Source organism: Phodopus roborovskii, unplaced genomic scaffold (genome assembly GCF_943737965.1).
Source record: "Phodopus roborovskii unplaced genomic scaffold, PHOROB, whole genome shotgun sequence".
Lineage (NCBI taxonomy): Eukaryota > Metazoa > Chordata > Mammalia > Rodentia > Cricetidae > Phodopus > Phodopus roborovskii.
Window position 1 is genome coordinate 1,490,376 of NW_026126646.1, and position 9,539 is coordinate 1,499,914.

Genomic DNA, 9,539 nt, shown 5'->3' on the forward strand with positions numbered 1-9,539 from the left:
TTAGTTACTTTTCTCATTGATGTGACAAAGAACTTGACGAGATGTAGTTCAGGGGACGAAGGGTTTATGTTGGCTCATAGTTTGGGGGTTACACTCATGTCATGGGAGCCTGGCGGCTGACAAACACCCTTTCAGTCCTGCCAAGAGGTTTGTCCCCAAGTTGACGATAATCCCAGCAGATGGATGTTCCCTCAGGTTTAACCACCACAGATGTTTTCAAGTTTGATCGCTGGTATTTTTAACCTTCAAGTAAAATACTCTGCAAAATTTGGTGTGTTGAATAACACAAAGTAAATGCAGCCTATGGGTTTTCTCAGTGAGTCAATAATTCGGGGCAGAATCTCCTGATTTCTACAGATCCTCCCTGGGCCATCTAAGAGTTGTCTTATGACCCTTAAAATTCTCTGCAGGGGATGGAGTGATGGCCTCCCCCAGGTGTGAGCATCAGGGCATATTAAGGTCGGTCTAGCCTACTCCCTGCAGCAACTAGGGCTGACCCCTCCAGAAATCTCAGGTTACCCATTGGGGGCGTGCTGTGGAGCCCATCATCTGTACAATGCACACAGCAGATCTCCCGTGGCTCTCCGTTCCCACCAGGAGTACCTCATACCAAGGCTATGCAGTGACAGGTGTCATCAGCAGAGAGTGACTCTCAAAGACATGGAAAGGCATGCAAATCTGAGTCCAGAGAGATTCCAGAAGCCTCTGGGATGTGTGCAGAATTCCCAGTGATGTCCTCTGGACATCACCATGGGTCATGAAATGAGTACACCCCTCTGTTTGGCCTTCCATGCACATTTCCCCTGAGCCCTGGGAAAGCCCTGGTGTTGGGGTGCAGGAGCCCCACTCTTTCCCAAGCACTCAGAACTTCTTAGTCTTCTGAGGACCGTTCTGTCACCCTACCTAAGTGCTCTTATTATGAGTGTACGGAGACGTGGGTTCAACTCAGAAGCTCGCTGAGGTCTGTGCAGATGCAGCCTGGCGGGAAAACCCATGGCCCCCAGGACACGCAGGGGCTCTTTCTCTGTGACTGTGGGCAGTTCCTGGGAACAAGAGGCCCTTAGCCGCCTGACTTTCGCTTGGCCTCAGTCCTTGTAGGGTGTGTTCATCTCTCTCTAGGATGGACACCTCCCCCTTTGTGGGATGGAATCTATACCGTGTCTAACTGAACTCCATCAGCTCCACAGGGCTGGAAGGTGTGAGCTCTGAGGGGCCACATGAGGAACTATGAACGTGGTATTTCCCATACATAGTAGGGCAAGCCCCGTCCCTCAGATGGATGTCTGCTGGGTACATTTGGTCTTACTTTCACCAGAGGGCGCCACAACCCCCCCATTGCTGTCCTGGCCTCTGTCCGAATTTCATAGGTTTAAGGAAGAGGTTAGATTAGGCACAAGGTCACTGGAGAGCCTCACAATTCCACTGCCAGAAAGCCAACCACTAGCCCTCACCAGAGCTACCACAGTGAAAACGGCTTTTCCTCGATAAAATGATCCATTTTTTGAGTTTAGCAACAGCTCTAATACCAGCGTACTATGAACTGAACCTCCCGGATTTCCACAACAATCTATGTCTATAACTAGCCCCGCTCCCCCACCCCAGGACAGCATGGCTCCCATTACTCCACAGTGCTGAGGAAACTCCCAGTGAGTCAGGCAGGGTGGTGTATGCCTGGGATCCTAGCAGGTGGAGGCAGGAGGTCAGGGGTTCAAGGCTCTCTTCAGCTACATAGCAAGTCTGAGGCCAGCCTGGGCTGGCTACATGAGACAAAACAAAACAAACAAAACACCCATAAATTAAAACAAGACAAAGCCCTCTCCTACCCCTCAAACCCCTCTAAGACATGGCTCCTGCAGAAAGCTGTGGGAAACCCCTTTCAATCAGGCTGCTGCAAGCTGCCCTCCTGCCCCGGGGGCGACTTCTCTCATGAAACAACATGAGATGTGTTTCTTTCTTGGTCACTGTTAGTTGTTAGGTAGGAGACAATGATCAAGGCCTTCAACCCAGCACAAATGGGGCTTACTCTGCATTGGTAGCACAGAGGAGAGTGGCCAGTGACACAATTCCTTCAATGGCGGCGACACCACCCACAGATGACGAAAGTGATACAATGAAGGAATCTGTTTTGTTTTGTTTTGTTTTTTGAGACAGGGTTTCTCTCTGTAACTCTGCAGACCAGGCTGGCCTCAAACTCACAGAGATCCGCCTGTCTCTGCCTCCTGAGTGCTGGGGTTAAAGGTGTGCGCCACCTCTGCTTGGCAAGAATGAAGGAATCTTGATGGGGTAATGGGAAGCTGGGCATGGTGAGGCAGGAAGGTGGGATCTCGATTCTTTTACTAGGAGTGTGAGGGATAGAGATCACACACACACACACACACACCTGTATTTTATATATATATATATATATATGTATGTATGTATGTATGCTCGAGTGTGTGGGAAGTGCTGTGTGTTCATGCATGGGTGTGTGCTGCAGAGTACAAGGTTCCGGATTAGATGTTGCCTGCAATGCAGAGTTTACATCCCCCCCACAGAAGCTCTGTCTTGGGAGAGTCTACAGGCCTGGCCCTTGATCCTTGACCTCAACCCTGACCCTAATTCTTGTTCTAATCTTCATTGTAGACACTTGAGCGCGTGTGTGAGTGCCTCTGTGTGTGTGTGTGTGTGTGTGTGTTTACAACTCTGAGAGGCGGCTGGCTTGGCTGTGCCATCTTCACACATAGTAGATAATTCCATCAGGCAGAGGCATCCAACCTTTGTGATCTGCAGGAGATGACCGGTATGTCATGGGACACCTCTTGTCTGTCCTGAAAAGCCAGCTAAGCTCTGGCTAGTCTCGAGGTCACCCCACCATCCCCCACCCTCAGCCATCACCCTACGTGAGCAGCTGTGTCCCTCACAATGATCCTTTCCTGTCCACGTCCCCTTCATTCATCCTGCAGCGTCTGAAGGACTGGATGGCCACTCATGGTTTCCAAGACATGGTTCCTCCTGGCCACTCTAAGGAAAGAGACCTTATCCTACTGGCCCAAGGGTTCACTCAGCACCTGGCACTCGGGGGCACCAGCTGAAGGAACTGTGTAGGCAGGGAGGGTGGGAAATGCTGTCACCAGGGGATCTGAAGCTCCCTCTCCAGGGTGGTCAGCACTGGGAGGCAGACTTCACCTTCCAGCTCATTTCCCTACAGTTCCCAGTAGAAACAGCTCCCTTTTCCCATATCAGAAAACAGCTGTTCCACTGGCACCCCAGCATGTGCCAGCACTATAAATACCCCAGGCCTTGGCACAGGGAACAGGGGAACTTGGGAAGCCAGAACCCTGAGCTGTGTGGGCAGTGGGAGGGAGAAGCATTGCCCAACTTCCCTCCTCTCAGCCTCCAGGCACAGGCTGGCTCTGCTTCCCACGGGCTAGGAAGAAGCCCAGCAGTATTCCTAGGAATCTGGCAGACAGATGACCGGCAGCCCTCCTGCCCTGGTGGTGGTGAGCACCGTCTAGTGCAGTCCAGTGAGTCCCAGTGCCCGAGACAGCGAGGCTTAGTGGGAGCCAAGCCTCTGCTTCCAGCTGGATTCTTGCAGGATGGGGAATGACCTGGAAGGAGTGGCTTTCACATTTAAAAAGGAATCCTAGCCAAAGGTGGCTGGTACGGTAATCCCAATACTAGGAAGACCGAGGCAGGAGGATTGCCCCATGGTAGGGGTCGGTGGGCTACACAGTAGTTCTGACCATCCGAGGCTACGTAGGGAAAGCTTGTCTCGAAAACCAAGACCAAAACCAAACAGCACGGAAAAGCACAGCTGTGTCACAAAACCCCTAATCCCAGGATAGGAGAGGTCGAGGCAGGGGGTTGGGAGTGTAAGGCCAAACTCAGCCATGCTGTTTAAGGGCTAGCCTGGGCTATATAAGACCAGGCAAACCTAAGCAAGCAACAGTCATATCATTTCTCCTATGGCTTCCTATCATATCCTTCAGCCCCAAATGTCACAGTACTTCACTGTGAGCCTGTAGAATTCTCCAAAGTGAGTGAGCAGGGGAGAGAGGCCTGGGAAGGAATGCAGTATGACACAGACGTGTGAACAGCACTGAGCTAATTGGGAAGGGGCTAACCATATACAGAGAACAGTTTGATTCCTTTAATCAGGAAAAATACACTTATTTGTATGGGTGTGTTGCTTGTAGGGATGTATGTCTGTGCACCTGCTATGCACTGCCCCCAGAGGCCGAAAGAGGTTATGGCTTCTCCTGAGGCTGGGGTTGCAGACTGCTGTGAGCTGCGGTGTAAGCCAAACCCTGGCCCTCTGTAAGAGCAGTGTGAGCTCTCACCTCCGGAGCACCCGGCCCCAGGAACCCACTTTCCTCATACCTTCTGCCCACTTCCTCCCTGCCTCTCCCTAGGCTCCTAGGCTTCCTTGCTTAGCCCTTTATTCTGGCGGGCTGCTTGGGTGGGGGCTTCCTCAAGGCCCACAGAAAACACTCCTTTGTTGAGCTCTCCCGGCTCCCGCCCACCCACCGCTGCCGATCCCCGCGGGCTGGAGCCCAGGGCAGCTGCCCTTCTTCACCTTTCCTCCTGACTTTAGGGTTTGGCGCTCTTAAAACCAACATCAGTTGTCCGGCCCCTGAGTTCCTGGAGTGCTGCTACATCTTTCAATGGTCTCTCTCTGCCATCTTCTGCAGGAGCAGGGCAGGACAGGGCATGCTGCAGCTTTCCGGGATTGAGTAACCATCGTCTCCCTCTTAGCCTTGCCACCCTCCACCTGTGGGCAGTCAGCGGGTACAGACATCTCTTGGCCAGCTCTGCTCAGGCGCTCGCTCAGCAGCTCCGCATTGGACCGTCACTGGCCCTGCTGGCTTGCTCTGTGCCTCAGGACCTTGGCAGGAATGAAAGCAGGAGCGGTTACTTTTTAAACATCTTGTTTTGTTTATATTTGCTGAGGGCAGGAGGCCAGGAGTTAGTTTTAATGGCACAGCCTGCCGCCTTGAGCTTGCTGGTGTTTCAGGCCTTCTTCACACCCTACAGAGCTACACCTGGGGAGGGAAGGGTAGCAGGTGGCAGTCTTTGCCATCTTGACTATCAGTGGCTTTAGGTTCACTCCATGTTCATACGTGGTTGCTGTTGTTCCAAAAATTGTGCCCACAGGCAAGATAGAAACAGGCAAAAGATGACCCTCTAGCCCATTTATTTTGGGGGGGGGAGCATGTGTATGGAGGCCAGAGGTCAACCTCTATGTCTTCCTCAATCATCCTGTGTGTGTGTGTGTAGTTGTGTGTGCACATGTATGTGGGTGCATGTTTGCATGTGTGCATGTGGGTGTGGAAGCCAGAGTCAGTATTGGGCTCTTCCTCCACCACTTGCTCTCTTGCTTTTTGAGGCAGAGTTTTTCACTGAACTTGGAGCTCACGATTTGTCTAGACTGGCTGACCAGTTTCTACCTCCCCAGTGCTGAAATCACATGGTGTGCTGCTTTTCCAGGAACTGGGTCTCATGCTTGTGCGGCAAATGCTTTAGCCTCTGAGCCATCTTCCCAGCCTCCTCTGGTCTATGGAAGAACAAAGTCTCTTCTAGAATCTTCAGCAGGATCCTGTCAGGTGGACTCGGCTTTCCCAGGCTCTCAGGATGGACAAAGGAGGAGGAGACAGAGCAGTGATGTGCTTGCTTGTTGAGCAGAGGCCCATCTCATCGGGAAGCCCACAGGAACTAAGTTGGAGATGCTCCCTGGGCTCCCATTCCCATCACCATTACCACCCTCCTAGTCCTCATCAATGAGCACTATTGCGTTCTCACGAACAAGGCCTATGGGATGCCCTCGGGATTTTCACGGGATACCCTGAACACAGGCTGGTGAGGCTCTGTTCTTTCCTGTCGAGCCTCTGGGCAGACAGCTTCCCTGTTTGCATTGGGTGTTGCTGTGGTGGGATTTCAGCCTTGGCTCCAGAAATCCAGATACCGAGCAATCACAGGGGTAGGGTGAGGCATGCAAGATTAGGCATGTCATCAGGAAGTTTCTGAAATGCCTGCTGAATACTTGAGGGTTCTTTGATGCCAACTCCCATTTCATAGAGACCAAACTCTAGTTTTGGTTAGTCTATGCAGACCTTTCTAGACAGATTTCTTTGATTTTGAGAAAGAGTTTCACTCTGTCCCCCAGGCTGGCCTCAAAACAGACATCCTCCTGCCTCAGCCTCCGAAGTTCTGGAATTACATGCGTGAGCCACTGTGTTTGTTGCATAGCTCTTTGGCTCTGTGCATTGGTTTTAACTAATTGATTAATGAGTTAACTAGAGACGCTCTTTTGCTATGTGGCCTCTGGCAGAACTGGAACTTACTATGTAGCCTAGGTGGGTCTCAGACTCTTACCCCTCCTTCCTGCTTTAGCGTCCCGGATGTTAACATTACAAGCGTGCCCAGCTTCTTCCCAAATTCCCAATTAGTAAGTGGCTCTCCTTTCCCTAGGAGCAAAAAGAGAGGAAAGATGGTCCAGTGGGTAGAGGCATTTGCCTTGCAAGCCTGATGACCTGAGCTTAATCCTCAGGACCTGTACACAGATGGGAGAGATCTAACCACACCAAATTGTACTCTGCCTTCTACATGTGAAACTTTGCACCTTCCAACAGTAACAAACAAAAATAGCATAAGAGGGGAGAGGAGGGAGGGAGGAGGCCGGAAGCCAAGCCGCAGCTCAGCCCTGCGCTATGATTCTCCACTGTATCGTTCTTAGTGAGAACACAGCACAGATGTGTGCATCCCACGTGAGTCTGGCTCTCTCTGGGCCCTGGTTTACTTATCGAAGGAAGAGAGGGTGATAACAGCTACCTTACTGATGGTGCTGGTAAGTTCTGAGCCAGTGAGATAGCTCAGCAGTAAAGTTGATGGATGTTGCCAAGCCTGAAAACCCTAGTTCAGTCTGCGCTGTAGCTTATGTAGGCCCACACATGTACACAAACACATACTCATATAATACATTTTAAAATGTCATTTAAAAGTTGTTCTATTTAAGCCAAATATTGTTTTTGTTGCATCTTTTCTTACAATATTATTTTAAATATTTAATATCAAATACTAGTTTATCTATAATTAAAAGTATTATTAGCAAATATAAAACCTATTAAAACTCCAACTCCTTGGATTTTTTTTTTCCTTTTTTTTGTTAGGCTTTACTTTAAGCTTACCATCCCACTGCCGATCTTAGGATACGTTCCTTGTTCATAAGTGAGAGAGAGAGAGAGAGAAGGAAAAAAAAAACCTGGCTTCTTAAAAATATATGAAAATCGATACATCTAGACAATGGAATTATTATTCATTGCTTGCTACAGTGAAGTCAGAGGTTCAGCCATGAAGAGATGAGAAGGAAGTGAGATGTGTTGGCATGCCTTTGAACCCAGAACTTGGGACGCAGAGGCAGGCAGATCTTTGTGATTCCAGGGCCAGCCTGGTCTACATAGTGAGTTCTAGGTAGGCCAAGGCTACCTAGCGAGACCGTGTCTTAAAAAGAGAGAGGAGGAGGAGGTAAGGAAGACATAAGACACACATTATTGGCAGCAGAAGCCAGTCTGGACAGACAGCCCACTGTCTGAGCCCTACCCGGCTTTCTGGAAAAGGCAACAATGATGGATTGTGGCCAGTGGCCAGTGTTAGGACAGAGCCTCATCTCATGCAATTTGTTGGTCGTTGAAATTCTCCTGTAGAATACAATAAAAGCAGAAGTTATTCATGGCTTGTGCAATTCTGACCGTGAACCCTAACATGACAGAGACCTCGGGTGGTAACAGTGTGGCCACAAGGTTTCACGGGCAAGGGGTGTCCCAGTTGGCGCCAGGTGCTGATGGCCAGGGAGGCCATGTGCAGGGTGGGTAACTGGAATTGCTACTGTCTGCTCCGTTTGACTGTGCCTCCGTTGCTCTAGGTGGCCAGGCTCAGTTGGTGGTGTTTCCCCAGAGTGTATGAGGCTCCAGGCTCCACACTCCCAGCATCACACTGCATCAATGCTGTGTGGTGGCGCATGCCTGCAACACCAGCACTGGGAGGTAGAGGAAGGAGAGCCAGCGGTTCAGGGCCATCCATCCTCAGCCTGGGATACAGGAGACTCTCCCTCCCCTCAAAAAGCAAACGTGGCTTAATGTATTCCTACATAGATGGGTAAAAGTGGACGATGGAGATAGATAGAAGGCTGGGTACCCCTCCCCCCTCCCTCCCTCCCTCCCTCCCTTCCTATCATCTATCTATCATCTATCTATCATCTATCTACCTATCTATCTATCATCTTTTACATTCCAATCCCAGTTCCTCCTCTCTCCTCTCCCCTCCTTCTCCCCATCCCCCCTCCCATCTGCTCCTCAGAGAGGGTAAGGCCTCCCCTCGGATATCAACTAAGTCTAGTCCCATCACCTCACTGAGGCAGGGAAAATGTCCCCATGGCCTGCCAAAAAGCTTCCTCAGTGTTTGAAGGGGCCTGGGACAGCAGAGTGGGGTAGCATGGTTGTTTTCACAAGGACTTCTTCTCTGTCTGCCCGCTTGTGGGCAGTGAGGGCTCTCCTCTCCTTCCCCTGGCAGAGGACAGGACCAGGTCAGCAGCGCACACCCATCCTGAGACGAAGGGAGTGTTATTTAGTCTAGAAACTCACAAAGGAAATATCTGCTTGCACGTGAAAAATCTCTGGAATGTCTCTCTCTCCCCTCAGTCAAAGGCCCCGTCTCTGCGAGACCACCGCGAGGAGCCCAGTGCACAGCCCACAACCACAGCCTGTTCAGGCCTGGCACCTGGTGGCACTGGTCTTCCTTGCTCTTCTGAGCCCCCCCCCGTGAGGGCTGGACCAGACCAGCGGGGATGGGGGGGGGCGGGGGAGGGGGGAGGGGGAAGGAGAGGGCAGTCTCTGTGGTTGGAAGAAAGACCTAGAGAAACGAGAGGAGATCTGGACACTGAGTCGCAGCCCCGAGTCCTTTACCGCGTCTGATTCTAATTCAGGAGGACTCTGCCCGCCACTCCGTCTTGTCTCTCCCCCTCCCCCTTCCTCTCTCCCCCTCTTCGTTTCATTTAGATAGGGTCTTCCGTAACAGCCCAGGCTGACCTTGAACTCCTGGTCCTCCCGCTTCTATTTTCTCAATGCCAGGGTCACGGGCTGGTGCCACTGTAGACAACCCCTGCCTGTCTTTAATTGATCCTCAAAGTCTCCTTCCTCTTTTCTTCAAGTTTTCTTTAAACACACTTATTTAGTGTGTGTGTGTGTGTGTGTGTGTGTGTGTGTGTGTGTGTGTAGAGGTCAGAGGACACGTGAGGTTGTATGTGGCAAGTAGAGGACAGCTTGTGAGAATCTGCTCTCTCCTTCACCCTGGGCCTGGGAATTGAACTCAGATCTCCAGGTTTGAAGGCGAAGGCCTGTATGGGCAGAGCCACTTCGGGGTTTCCTTCCTTTCTTGAGACCCCGCTTCTCCAGGGGGCTCTGAAGGTTGTAGGTCTGGGTTTATTTATGTAGGCCTGCTGAGATGCAGAGCACTAGGTGAGTGTATATAGCTTTCTCTCTGGTGTGACAATAAGGACACTTCCTGGC